Here is a 15,107-nt window from a genome sequence, read left to right on the forward strand (position 1 = left end):
TGCCGAAGACCGTTCACTTCTACACACGTTCCTGCCACGAGTGCCAGCGACGCAAGAAACCGCCGACGACGCCGGCAGGTCTCCTGCATCTGATCGCTCCCCCGACCGTACCGTTCCAGCAGATCGGAATGGATCTACTTGGTCCTTTTCCACCATCGACGCAAGGAAACAGATGGATTATTGTCGCCACAAATTATCTCACACGGTACGCCGAAACGAAAGCCCTTCCTGCAGGGACTGCTGTGGAAGTCGCCAAGTTCTTTATCGAGTCCATCGTCCTCCGGCACGGCGCTCCCGAAGTTTTGAACTCAGACCGTGGATCATCGTTCATGGCCCAGCTGACGCAAGAAATTCTTCGTCTCAGCCACACCAGCCATCGGCGCACAACGGCGTACCACCCGCAGACCAATGGGCTGACGGAGAGACTCAACAAGACCATCGCCGACGTGATCTTCATGTACGTCGACGTGGAGCACAAGACATGGGACGAGGTGTTGCCGTACGTCACATTTGCCTACAACACGGCCGTGCAAGAGACCACCGGGGTGACACCCTTCCAACTGGTTCATGGTCGCAAAGTAACGACAATGCTGGACGCGATGTTATATCACGAACCGGTTGTCGACGGAAGCGACGACGCCCAGGTGGTTGCCCAACGGGCAGAAGAAGTCCGCCAGCTCGCCAGACACCGTATTCAAGTCCCACAACGTGTCGACACTGGCCGCTACAACCTTCGTCGTCGGGACGTCCACTTCCAACCCGGAGACAGGGTGTGGGTGTGGACATCGATCCGCCGCCGTGGTCTTAGTGAGAAACTCCTAAAGCGCTACTTCGGGCCTTACAAAGTACTCCGTCGACTCGGGGATCTCAACTACGAGGAGATGCCCGACGGAACACGGACTTCATCACGCCGCGCTCCACGACCGGAAGTCGTCCACGTCGTGCGCCTCAAGCCGCACTACGCGCGATAAGACTGCGAACTGTGATCTTGTGCACCGCTTGATAGGATTGTGTTTCGCGAGCCTCCGTATGTTCCCATTCTTCTGTGTGTTTCGCTCTGTTTTGTTGCCTTTTACGTGGCATCGAGAAATGCCTTTTTAAAGGGGGGAGTAATGCCACGCTCGTCGGCGAGCGACCGCGTGCGTGGCCGAGTTAGGGGCTCTTTGTTCCCTGGGGTGTACACTGTTTCCTTTGTCAGAAACCGGAGACGATCGAACATGTCTTCCTGGAGTGCTGGGATGGCGTCTTTCTGTGGGATGTCCTCCAGCGCACCTTGAAGAAAGACTTCCCGCTAGACGAGCATGGGATCAGGTACCTGCCTGTAGAGACGGATGGAGACGTCCCGGTAGATTGCATTATGCTACTGGGCCTGCACAGCATCTGGAGGTGTCGGATGGCTGTGCGACATGCTGAACAGGATGCGCGTGAGGCTCGGGATTATTTCCGGGAAAGCGTTATCTCATTCGATGAAGCCTATAAGGCCCAGCAGAGCGTGCCTGAGTGGCTTCCGTGTATTGAAAGGTTGATTACAATGAGCAAATTTTAACTCCATCGTGCTGGCCGAAAGCAGGCTTGCATTTTAGAATTGTCTCACCTCGTTTGTGTGTTTCGATTTGTTTTTGCGTTTTAAACCTGTCAAAACTCGGCAATAAAAAAAAAAAAAAAAACGTGCGTGGCCGAGTGGTTACCGTGCTTGACTGTCGCGCGGAAAGTCTGGGTTCGATTCCAGTCAGTGGAATGCTCTTTTATTTGTTCTTTCAACATTGCGTTCTAGTGTGTTCGAGAACATTCTCGTATGATCGAGTTCCGAATGTTCCAGTCGCCGAACAATCTAGGCCGATTGTTCCAGAACCCAACGAGCGTACATAAGGGACTCCGCGTGCTGATCTGCGGTCAGTTTCTCGCCAGTGTTCGACTCTGCTGCAACGCCGACTTCGACGCCCGCGACGCTCTATTATTATCTTTTGTACCTTTTTATTTTTGACACAAGTTCGCCACATTAAACGTTTATTTCTTCTTGTTTATTTATTGGTTTTGGTCACCACCTGTGACAATATATATAGATCTTTCTGTGAGGTAGCTCTCTAACCAGGAAAACATGCGGCCACCAATTCCAAGTTCCTCTACCGCATTTAGAACGGCATCATGGGTCACATTGTCTTATGCGCCCATGACATCAAGAAAGACGGCTGTAGTTATTCGTCGTTGCTTCTTGTTCTGTTCTACAAAGGTGACTAGGTCTATGGCGTTGTCCAAAGAACTTTGTCCACGTCGAAATCCAGACATTGCGTCCGGATACTGATCGGTATTTTCTAGGTACCATTCAAGTCGATGATTTACAATTTTCGCCATTAGCTTCCCAATGCAGATTGATAAAACTATTGGTCTATAAGATGATATGTCGTAAGGCGACTTTCCTGGTTTGAGAATGGGTATGATACGCGCATTCTTCCATACTGATGGTACCTGACCCGTTTCCCATGAATTGTTGAACAAATCAAGAAGTTGTTTTTGACCTCGTGGGCCTAGGTTGGCAAGGGCGCTATACGTAACGTCGTCAGGTCCCGGAGTCGAGGTCCGCTTCACTGTAGCCAAAGCTGCCTGAAGTTCATCTGGCCGAAAGGGAAAATTCATTCTGTCGTCGGACTATGGTGGTACGCTTGCTTGCATGAGACCAAACGATAAATTAGAACCCGCCTGCTGTTGGGTGAGACGACTGCAGAAGTTCTCGGCGACCTCCATCTCAGTTACGTTTAGGCGCAGAGATAAAGCACGGAACGGATATCTTTGCTGTTGAGGTGTCCATTGTCCACGCGCCATACGCCAGACTCCCGTAAGAGGTTTCCTTGGATCTAACTTTGAGCAATTCGTCCGCCATTTGACCCTTCCTAGTTTCTGTAAATATGGACCTATTTTTTTCTTCGTGCGGCGAGATTCACGTAGATCCTTCATATCTTTGGTCCTTCGGCACCGTCTTTCCAAGTGACGACGCTTAGCCACGTAGATGTTCATATTCCCCATCGATTGCAGTCCGGGTCGCAGGAAGATTGTAGCTTCTGGTTTCACTTTTGGCAGCAACAGCAGTACTGAAGTCTTGAAGGTTAGTAGAAGACTCACAGAAAGACTCCATTGATGTTTGGTAGGCTTGCCAATTTGTACGACGAATAGTATGGAGAATTTTTCGACTTGAAAATCCTTTCAGGATGGTGTAGGTTGGGATTTGGTCACTGCCGCGTGTTTCGATATCTGTAAACCACAAGCTGTAAGGCACCAGTTCTTGAGAGACGAACGTTAGGTCGAGGCAGCTACTGTACGTAGTGCCGCGTAGGTATGTGGGGCTACTATCATTCAATATGTTTAGGCTGTGTAAGTCCAAAGAGTCTACAAGTTTTCTGCCTCGATTGTTTATATGAGTACCTCCCCAAATGGGATGGTGAGCGTTGAAATCGCCTGATAGGATGTAAGGGGGAGCGCAGTTGTTCATTACAACTTCAAAGTGCGCGTCATCAAATTTTGCACGTGGTGATATGTACGCCGCTATAACTGAAAATGAGCGACTGCCATTTCTTACTGTGGCAGATACGTATTCATTGTTTGCATGGGGCGTAATGAGATGATTGACATATGTAAGGTCCTTAATAGCGAGCATAACTCGACTGGGTCCATTTGACCGCAGGGGTGTAAAAATCTCGTACCCTGAGAGCCCAAAGTCTTTTGCAAGGTTAGGTTCACAAATTACAATTATAGGAAAGTGATGATGATGTGTGAATTGTCGAAAATCTGACACGTTTGGCTGGAGTCCTTTTGCATTCCATTGGAATAGTGTTGAGTTCCTAATTAGTTCTTCAATGGAGGCAGTGCACATCTTACTGCGCTGCAGTTGTTGATATGTCCATATTCTAGCTTATTAAATTAATTAAAATTGGGAAAAAATATCAATGCTTGCCGAGCAAGGTGAGCCGCTGGGGACGTGCACTGGATGAGATACTCTAGTATGCGTCTTTCTGCAATGATGATAATGGTTGACCAGATACCATATGTTGCTTCTGGCGAAGGAGGAGGGTCTTTTTCAGGTCTTGACTCTTGTTTCCTTGATAACGTTCCCACCAGCGCGTCTTTGTAAGGTTGTCTTCGACGTATTCGCCACCGGCCTTGAGTAAGATTTCGGGAGTCGGGAACATCAGTCGAGCGTCCTTGTTGAGACGAGGCTTTGTCCTTTATAGAAGCATTTGTCGTGTGTTGCTCATTGTAGCCAGTGGAGCCGGTGTTCGACTTTGTATGCTTATGAATTCGCGCGTCGCGTTGAGGATCTAGTAGGCCTGGTTTTTTTTTTTTTTTCAAGGGCACTGTCGACCTTGTCCTGGGAAGGTTTAGCGGGTGATGTGCTTTCAGCTACTTGTCTTTGGTGACGTATTTCCAACTCATTTTTCCATTTTGCACATTGATGTGATGTCGCTTCGTGTTCTCTACCAAAGTATCAGCACCGAACTGTCGTTGTATCAGCGTTACAGTCATTTCGCTGGTGTGGTCTGGCGCAACGTGAACACGTTGGAGAGTTACGGCAAGTGGACTTAACGTGCCCAAAATGACAGCATTGATGGCATTCAATTAGCTTTTTCAAAAATGGCTCTACCTTGTGACGTACTAGGCCGAGGAGAACGTATTCAGGAAGTCCTGACGACGAGACAGTGATGGCTACTGTGGTACACGTACCCATTCGACGAACCGATGTAACAGATGCGTTGTTGTTGGCCTTTAGCTGTGCATGAATCTCGGCACTGTCGATGTTGGTATCGACTCCTCTGATGACTCCAGTTGCCTCGGCTCGGGAACGGGGTTCAAAGGGTCTGACAGAGATACCCAACAGAGAGGGCACCTTTAGGAGAGATGACAGGCCGTCACTATTTCGTATATCGACAGATATCAAGTTGAGCTTGTAGTTCGGTCTGATCTGAATTATGGAGCCGGGCGCTTTCGACTCAAGCAGCTCTGAAAGTCTTAGTTGGTTTAATTTGGTACTGGCAAGAGACGATTTCTTTGAGTCCACAGATGTGATCATACTGCTGCTCGAGGATAGTGACTTGGCCTCATGACATCGTTTCTTTGCTTTCTTGTATTTCACGAGAGTGAAACCTTCGTCATCGGTGGTGGAGCCATTTTCTGTGTCAGTAAAATTAGGAAATTGTTGTCCAGGGGTCAGGGAGTCGATACACATTTTAGTTTTAGGCATCAAGGATCCGTCCTCGTTTGTGTACTTGCACTTCAGTATCGCAGGTGGCTGAGATAGAGCTTGGAGTGTCGCAGGTGAAAGGACCAAGCCGCTGACAGATGCCGTTTGGTGATCGGGGGGCGGTTGATCCCCGTCCCCCGTGGCCATGGCGAAGTTCAGGTTGATAGTGGGAGACCTCAGTACCTGTAGGTTCAATTTAAGAATAGTTATTTAAAATATTGGAGAGCGATGAGAATGTGCTTCGGCGTGGGAACACTTCGTCGTCTTTTTTTCGAGAATAAATAAATCTACAATCACCTCAATGGGAATCACTACGGTTTGTATATACTAATACACACGGAGTAATTACAAGCTTTGTACAACAATTGACAGTTTATCCATACCCACAAAAAATACGAAACGTAAATAATATTAAGCATTCGTAAAATCATTATATCAAAAATAAAATTCCGGGCCCGGTTCTAAGGATCTATTGGATACGCATGCGACTAATGGCAATAAACAATCGCGCACAGTGACACAAAACATTAACATGCATAACACACACACAGCATCTCTGAATCTCACAGGTTTCCGGCGCTCTCGTCTAGTGCATCTAACAGTCTCGTTTGCTGGCGCTGTTGCGGCGGTGTTATAACCCTGCTAGACGGGCACCTAAAAGGACATTCACGCCAAAGGACCTTTAGTGTAAATGTCATTTAGGCAGTGCCACACAGCAAATTCAAATGGCATTTAGCGTAAAGGCCCTTTTCGGGAACCTGAGTTCCCGCAACTCTTTTACGGCTGCTAAAGGCCTGCTGTCGTCAGCAGCGGTCTACACTGGAGAAGCGAATTGAAATAAAAGATCTTACCGATATCTGAAATTAATGCGTTAGCATTTTTAATATTGAAAAGGAGCGTGTTTCACGTATATTTTGTACAAACCTCACTCTACTAATAGTTTTCTGTTCTCGAGGCCCCAGCTATCTAGTAGGCCTCGTCGTCGCCTGCTTGCGTCGTCCACTTCGGCACTTCGGTTTTCCTCCTTTCGATTTTCCTTACAACCATAGTTATCTAGTTTTTTTTCTCTACTTATATTACTACGCGTACTGCATATATTTAATTTTTTTTGTACATATATATTTCTGTACTTACGTCGTGCGATACGTCAAACGACGAAGGAGCGCCCACGAGTAGGAAGGGGTCGCCGCGCTTCCATTGGAGTGTGGAGACGACCTGGGTGCTGATACGACTATGGGAGGATCGTCTGGAGGACCTCCGACTCGTGCGATGAACCTCATGCGCGAGCGCGACGCCAAAGCGAACAGGGCAAAAGCGTAGCAGGAGCACGGAAAGGAGCGGGAGCACTGAGCAACGTGAGGACTAGCCTCTCTAATTAGAACTAAAGCACTGAAGCGGGAGACGCCCAGGGTTGCCGCTAATCACCAAAAAAAAGCACTTTGCTTGGGCTTGAAATAAACTTCGTTGTAATCACTCGACTAAACTCGTCATTTTGTCTTTTTTAAATATTTTGTTTGCTTGAGAAAAACTTTAAAAAATTATTTATATCCCCAAAATATTATTTTTCTGGCGTGAACATGATTTATGCGTTTGAACCGAGCTACGAGACTTCAATCGATGTAAACATCGTCTAAACGACATTTACTTCCGCTGTCTGGCACGCAAGAACGTAAAGGTCGTTTGAAAATCCCAAAGGCCTTTGGCGTAAAGGTCCTTTTAGGTGCCCGTCGGACAGAGGTATTAGATGCAGCCGCTGCACCTTCGTTCAACTGTACTGTCCTGTTACCGGTGGATCTTCGACCGGAAATGTCCTGATCACCATTAGGCTGGACCGGTGGATCCGGTGAAACAACGCCTAAAGATGTACACTGGGCTGGAACCTGACGGTCATCCACGACAGGAGGCGGTTTACGAGCCCAGTGAACAGCCAGGCTTCCTGATGGCCGATGCTGTAACGTGTTTGAGAGCGTCGACTGTTGCTCGGGTGGAACGGCAGCGGTCAACTTGGACGGGTTTCAGTCTCTTCCGTTCTCTAGGCGGAATGTCCAACGTCCAACTCGTTCTACTATTTTCAATGGCTCGCTGAACTTGGAGTTATCGTAGCGCGTTTTCTTTGGAAGCCGGTAGCGAACGAACTGACCAACAACAAATATCGTTTGGCACCTTGTCGCTGGTCAGTGTATTTCTAGCTGGACTGTTGCCGTCGACATACTCGTCCTCGTAGACGTTTCATCTCCTTCACTGGGTTGCGGAGAAATTACCGAGGTGACAGACTCAGGATATAGAGAAGCGCCTTCGGTTTCCTTCCGTGGAGGAGCAGCGCTGGCGACAGACCTGTTGTGGCATGTGGGGTACAGCGGTACACCCCTAGGTAGTCGGTGACCGCTTTCTGTAAACAACTTTTCTCAGCGGCAGCGAGCTGAATAAAGTTTTTCAGTACTTGATTGAATCTTTCGACAAGCCCGTTGGCTTGCGGATAGTACACCGACGAGTAGACGTGGTTTATGCCTTGGTCTTTTAGGAAGTCGTTAAACTGTAGTGACGTGATCTGTGGCCCGTTATCTGACACGAGACAACCTGGATGACCCTCTCGAGCAAAGACTGATGACAGAAATGTCGTCACTCGAGAGGTTGTCACGTCGTGGCACCTCTGGCCGTTTAGCGAAATAATCAACAAGAGTGATGACATGCCGGCATGCTGGCTCTGCTTGTTCAAATGGACCGACAATGTAGATTGCGACTTTGGCCCATGGCCGCTCCGGAAGTGGAACTGGCTGCAAGGGTGTTGGTGAAGCTTTGACAGGCTTGTCTGCCGCTTGGCACAATGGGCAGATTCTGATCACACTTTCGGTTTGACGATTTATGGCTGGCCACTAGTAGAGGTCTCGGAGCCGGCTCTTGGTCCTGACGATTCCTGGATGTCCTTCGTGAGCAATCTCAATCGGTGTAGTTCTCAGTTTCGTAGGAATTACAACATTTTCTCCTCTCATCAGCATGTTATCTACAACTGAGAGTTCGTCACGAACATGAGAGAAAGGAACAATGTCGGTGGACAAAAATTTCTACGATGGCCAGGATGAAACTACATAGTCCATCACTTGACTTAGGATGTCGTCATTTGTCGTGGCTTGCTGCAATTGTTCTTTTGTGATGCAAAAAGTCACAAACGAGATGATCTCCTCTTCAAATAATGTCCCACCTTCCGTGTCAGCTACTGGCTAGCGTGACAGAGCATCCGCCACACGGTTGTCAGAGCCTCACTGATACTCAACGGTGAAGTGATACATCAGCAGACGTGAAGACCATCGCGTGATGCGCAGCGGACGATGTCCTGTACCGCATGTTGACAGCAGGGCAATCAGTGCTTGGTGGTCGGTACGTAATGTGAAGTGGCGACTCCATAGGCAGTTATGCCATCGCTCACATGCCCAAAGACAGGGCTTCTTTTTCTCCGACGGAATATTTTCGTTCTGCTGGAGTGAGCGAACGGGAGGCAAAAGCAGCCGTATGGACTTGTTTCCCCGCTCGTAGCTGGAGGACAGCCCCAAGCCTATATACGGACGCATCTGTTGCGACGATTATCGGCAGTGCGTACCAACTTGTTTTTGAGTGTGTGTGTGTGTGTGTGGGGGGGGGGGGGGGGGGCAAACCAGACAGGGCCGGGGAGCGGTGCCCTTGGCATCCCTTGAGCGCCGCCGGCTAGTGCTTGCCCGGCAGTGGCGGCTGTTTCAAGGGGAGGGGGGGGGGGGGGCAAAGACATGCCTTATCTCCCCACACACACACTTTAAGAACTGGGGAAGGGCAAGCGCCCCCTTGCCCCCCCCCCCCCCTCCCCCCGGGTTGGTACGCCCATGGCACCAGCTGCATCCATGCAGCGCTGGAACCGCCTGTACCATTCGTCCCAAGGTGCCGGATGTCGTCCAGGCGCATTCAGAAATGGCTTGGGTGGCGCGATGTTCGAAAAAGCCATCTTCGGTTAAAAGCGGATCAGCTTGCCGCACTCTGACGTCCTGGTTCGATCTAGCAGGAGGCTGCGTCGACGTTCTCGGAGCGAGGCCTATGTCCGAACGCTGCGGTAAGGCCAAATTTCGCTGAGTCCAGAATTGAGCTGCGGCAGGATTGCAGGTCGGCGGACCAAGGAAAGCGAAGACGCGCAGTCCCCCGACGAACTTGGAAGCTAGCAGGGACAGTCAAGCATCCTCGTCGCCAAAAGATGTCGTGTCCCAGCGCGGCACAACGGCAGGGACGTCATCACTGTACAGCCGCCATCAGACAAATGACGTATATTGTCAGGGCGCAAGGACCCAGCTTGAGAAAGAGAGAAAGGCGAGGTAGTATCTAGTGACCGAGAATTAAACATGTGACAATGAAAAAAGAAGTGAGAATACAACAATGAGCGGAACTTTGTTATTGCCAAGTCGACAGCGAGGCACTCCTTTTCAGTCCTTGAATAGTTCCTCTCCGCCTTAGAGAGCGTCCGACTGGCGTATGCGATATCTCGTTCTGCCCCGTCTTGCCTTTGGACTAGTACCGCGCCAAGTCCGGTGTTACTGGCGTCCGTGTGGATCTCTGTTTCAGCGAACTGGTCAAAATGGCCAAGAATCGGGGGCGTCTGGAGTTTTCGTTGGAGTTCATAGAATGACTGCCGGTGTTCTCCTATCCACTCAAACTTTACGGCGTCCTTTGTGAGGTGCGTCAGCGGTGCGGACAGCTTGGCGAAGTCCTGAACAAACCGTCTGTGGTAAACAGAGTCCGAGAAATATTCTCACGGCCTTCTGTCAGTCGGTGGCGTAAATGCAGCTGCGGCACGGGTCTTTTCGGTGTCCGGGAGAACACATTTGTTGCTTACAACTTGGCCAAGGAATTTTAGTTCCCCATAGGCGAACCGACACTTTGTTGGCTTGAGTGACAGCTGGTGGTCTTGATGACTCGAAGCACTGCTCGAAGTCGTCTCAGCTGTTCGTCGAAATCCCGTGAAAATACCACGACATCGCTCAGGTAGACGAGGCATCTCTGCTATTTCAGACCTGCCAGCATGGTGTTTATTACACGCTGGAAGGTGGTTGGTGCTGTACAAAGTCCGAACGGTAACTCTTTGAACTCGTACAGCCCGTCGGGAGTGACGAAGGCACTTTTCTCGCTGTCGCGTTCGTCGACTTCAATCTGTTTGTAGCCACTCTCCAGGTCCATCGACGAAAAAAATCGCGAGTGGCGCAGTTGGTCTAACGTATCTTCGATTCGGGGAAGCGGATAGACGTCCTTTTTAGTCACAGCGTTCAATCGACGATAGTCCACGCGGAATGGTCTTTTATTTATTCTTTCAACTTGGCGTTCTCGTAACTTCGAGAACATTCGCTGATCGGAATCGAGCCTAGACCTTCCGCGCGACAGTCAAGCCCGGTAATCATCCGGCCACGCACGCGCCCACTCGGTGACGCGCGTGGCAATATCACCTTCTATCAAGGTTGCGATTGCGGACGCGTCTTCAATAGAACTTGATATCGTTCGTGCGCTGTTCTAGAGAGCATTGTATTACCTCCCGATTGCGGCGCTCTGCCACGTGAGCAAGACCTGACGATGTCGTTTCGAATACTGTGATAAATTTCTTTTATATTCTCAGACGCGAAGTCACAGATTGACATTACCTTCTGTCGAACATATAATTCAATAGGTCTTCGCGCAACTCAAGCAGGTCTACTTTCTCTATGCGTCGGTTGGATAATGCCTCGTACTGATGAAAACAACGACAAAATAACGCGAAAACCAGAAAACGAGCAGTAAAAAAAAAAAAAGAAGGCAAGCTCAACCCTTTATCGACAAAAGTTGAAAAACGCAGCCAAGCTGATACACTATAAAAATCAGAAGAAAAAAAAAAAGGTTGGTGATGGTGTGTGTGGTGTGCATCTTCCCCTCGTTTCCGCATTTCTTTTGTTTCACTATTGCTCACCAGCTCACCTGGTGGTTAACCCTTATATCAGAATAGTGCCCCTCGAGTTTTCCATTTACAGAACGTGATAACAAAATACTTTGTACTGCTAGAACACTGTACACTCTAAAAAAAAAGGGAGTCGAAGGGAGTCGAGCAGGTGCTCAGCACCCCTCACGAGGAGCAGCACCCCTTCCTGGCGCACCTCCTCTCTTATTACGAGGGAATGAGCTGGGGAAGGGAGCAGAGGGGTGCTAAACAAGAACCTTGGAGAACTCCCGTCACGCCAACAATGAAGCAAGAGGGACGCCGGCTCCCCATTGGTTGGTTCTTCTCCTCCTTTCTGCACTTCCAGACGAGCTTCGAACGCCTGCCCACAGGTGGCGTGACCCCTGAACTGTCCCGAAAGATTTCGCGACCTGGCAAAAGATGGCGCTACCATCGTTCCTCCGACTTGATCTCCATCCTTTCATGGGAAATGCCTTTTTATACAAAGGGGGTGGGCGCCTGCGTTATTCTGTTTGTGAGTCCTTGAGCCTATACGTTTTAGCCGAGCTGCTGAAGGACCACCTAGTAATGTCAAGAAGGATGAAAATAATAACGTTGTGAGTATTTGATACAAGATAAAGAAAGGGGTAGTCTGTTTGAGCTTGCAACGCCACAATCGCTTATTTAAATGTTTGTTGGAACGCGTTTCTTCGATGGTAATTACATATTTAATAAATGCCTAATAAAGTAAGTTTGAACGTATAAAGTGTTCTATTATATTTTTTACATAACTTATAACGACCACCTCTCGATGTAGTACAAATGTAATAGACAATGTGAAGAAGTGCAGACATAACTTTATTTACCCCCTAAACAAGCCCTTCATACATGCTCACTCGCAGATCTACATGCAAAAAAGTGGTCCCGGATTAGATAGCGCATAAATAAAATAAAACTTCGCACCCCGGGGACACATGCGTCCCGAGATACATGTCTAGTCGTTGGCATGAGGCTTCTTTCCCAGGCTCAGGTAGTTCGAACAAGTCTGTTTCAGCAACCTTAAACGAATGAGCATGGCTACAAAACTCTTGTACCCGCACCGTCTTCAAGACAAGAGCGACTCTTTCAGTTGCTGCTTAAATCTGCGCCACCCGCGCAAAGATTGGCGGTTCACCCTTGTGAATTACGAGAATAACTTCCGCTTTGTGCGGGCCGGATACCAGCTCATACAAAGTTATATTATTTATCCAGCTAATATTTATTCATTTTTATTATTGTTAATTATCTAGTTATTTATAAGAAATGTTTATGGTCACCAATGAACGTGGGGGCTTGCTATTGCATTTCCTATTTATATCACATCTGCTTCACAATTAATAGTTTTCTACTTATATTGTCACGAATGACAAGGTAAAACAAAGAATAACTGGGGAAACTGAAAAGTTTAATGGGATGAACTTGTGCCCGAAAATAAAAAGGGATCAGAAGAAAGCAGAACGTCGCGGGCGTCGAAGTGGGAGTGACAGCAGAGCCGAACGCTGGGGCGAAAACTGATCCCGGATCGTCACGCGGAGCGCCTTTTATACCGGCGTGGGTTTCTGGAACATTCCAGAAACCCACGCCGACATGAAATGCTCGTATTCCATCCCTATACCCTGCGGCGCAGGGACAAACGAGGCGCTGCCTCAATGATCATTTCTGAGAACGTGACAATGACGTAGGGAAAGCTGCAGCCCACGCCGCGGAGCAAAATTACCCCCCCATTGTCAAGCACGTTTCGGAATGTGGAACCTGCTCGGACGACTTCCCCTCGAGCACCAGGATCGGTGGACACAGATCGAGGAGAGGAAGTGATAATATTGAGGTGTTTATCATGTACCCCCTCCCATCAGTGTATCTCGAAAAGAGATTAACTTTCTTAGCCCGGAGCCGGAGCTCGTCGCCGCCGTCGCCGCCGTCTCCCGATCCATGACGTCCGTAAACCGGTCAGCCTTGGGGATGCCCCCCTAACCCACCCGTACTGACCTGACCCTTCCACTTCTTCCCTTCTCTACCACTCCCCTCTCCTTTTCGTCTGCAAGTACAGGCATCAAGGTGAATAAATGTTGCCGGTAATGGGAGCCGTGTTTGACCGTCCATTTATTTCATGTTTCAATCATATCTTAATAGTTTTCTACGCGTGTAAATATATCTCCCATTTCCGCTTATAAAAATTATGCACCCGGCAGAAATTTTCATTATCAGTCTCCCTCAGGTCGTATTCAGAACTACATCAATCATCTAGAATTTTGGTTTTGACTTATGTATTTCAACAAATATTTCAGCCTATTTCAAAAAAGTGCTTGCGATATGTGTGTAGCTAATAGTTATGCCCTGTCATTTTCAAGTTTGCACTTTGGAAAAGGATTAAACGAAAGAAATCAATTTTGTTTTTTATTGTTTTTGTGTATGGCTACTAACATGTGTGCCAATGGAAAGGCGTCGGCCATTATTGACACTTTCAATGAAGAAATGAAATTAAATACGGTTTCCGTCCCAAACGGACGTCAACCACCCATCTGGGACCTGTTTCAATCAGACAAAAAATAGCTTGGTACTTCCCACGCACCCCCCCCCCCCCCCCCCCCCGGATATTCACGATACAGGCAACTCGGCAATATACGTAAACAATTGATAACATTACACAGTGTTTATAAGTTTAATAATGACTCAACGTTGGCTGCTTTGAGTCATGTTTCGCCTGATTACTCTGCTCAAATTGTTCGTCTCTGGCCAAACGTGTTTGTAAAAGCTAATCACACAGTCACCTATTTTGAAAAGGAAGGCTGCAGGTTCAGTCCCTTTGCATAAACGGCTTGATTTCAAGTCAGCTCAAAACACTAAAAAGCCATTTCCTGTGCTGATGGCAACACAATTGCGACGGGATCGCGTGCACACCCCACGCATTGTAGTTCATATGATTTCTTTATCCCTATCGTTGTACCTTTTTTTTTCTTTGCGAATTTTCGATAAGTACCTTTATATTCCAAAAGCCGGGGGGAAGTCATGTTTCAAAAAGTTTACTCCGGCTCAAAGGGGCTGTGCAACGACATTGGGTAGGAATATTTCTTACTTTACACCAGCTTCCTGGCACTAGTGGGACCCAAGAATACTCGAGCGCAACACCACTGACCAAGAAGCGTCCTCGTCGCGGCGGAATTTAAGCAATGAAAGCGGAGCTTTTATTTCAGTCTCTCCTTTCAAAGCCGCCTCTTGCTCCTTCGCGAAATTTGATGACGGAGCTGTGGGGACAATGGCAACAGTACGATCCCCGGGAATACGTCATCGAGCTTTGCGGTGACGATATTCAAATGCTGCTCAAACAGTGGACGCGAAGGCTGCGTACGCATTCGATCTGGGCTCGTGACAATCGATGCCTCGACATACATTCGGGTAGTGGCCCGTGTCCAATCGCTGCAACGACGACAATAGCCGAGCCATAACAATGTCTGGAACTCAGCGCGTGTCCTGTGCTTTGCCAACCCCAGCGCGTGGCTATGATCAACATTGGCGGCATATAATCGGCTCCAGATCACGTGGCCGCTTGTTGTGGCTGCGAGTTCAGGGGGTGAGCGGTGCTCGTTTTTCTTTAATTCTTTTCTGGAACATCTACTGCGTGGGGTGAAAAACGAACGCGTGTTTCATAGTTCATTAACGTCAGGGATCTCTTTTAAAGGAGCGATGCAACAATTTTTGTACTTTGCGCAAATACCGCTTAAAACGGATCCCTAACGTTAATGACCTATGAAACACGCGTTCGTTTTTCACCCCACGCAATAGAAGTCCCAGAAAAAAATTGAAGACAAACGAGCAGCGTTCTCCCCCTCAACTCGCAGCCAGAACAAGCGGCCACGTGATCTGAAGCCGATTATATGCCGCCACTGTTGATCATAGCCACGCGCTGGGGTTGGCAAAGCGCAGGAC

Source organism: Ixodes scapularis, unplaced genomic scaffold (assembly GCF_016920785.2).
Source record: "Ixodes scapularis isolate PalLabHiFi unplaced genomic scaffold, ASM1692078v2 PGA_scaffold2__306_contigs__length_199485367, whole genome shotgun sequence".
Lineage (NCBI taxonomy): Eukaryota > Metazoa > Arthropoda > Arachnida > Ixodida > Ixodidae > Ixodes > Ixodes scapularis.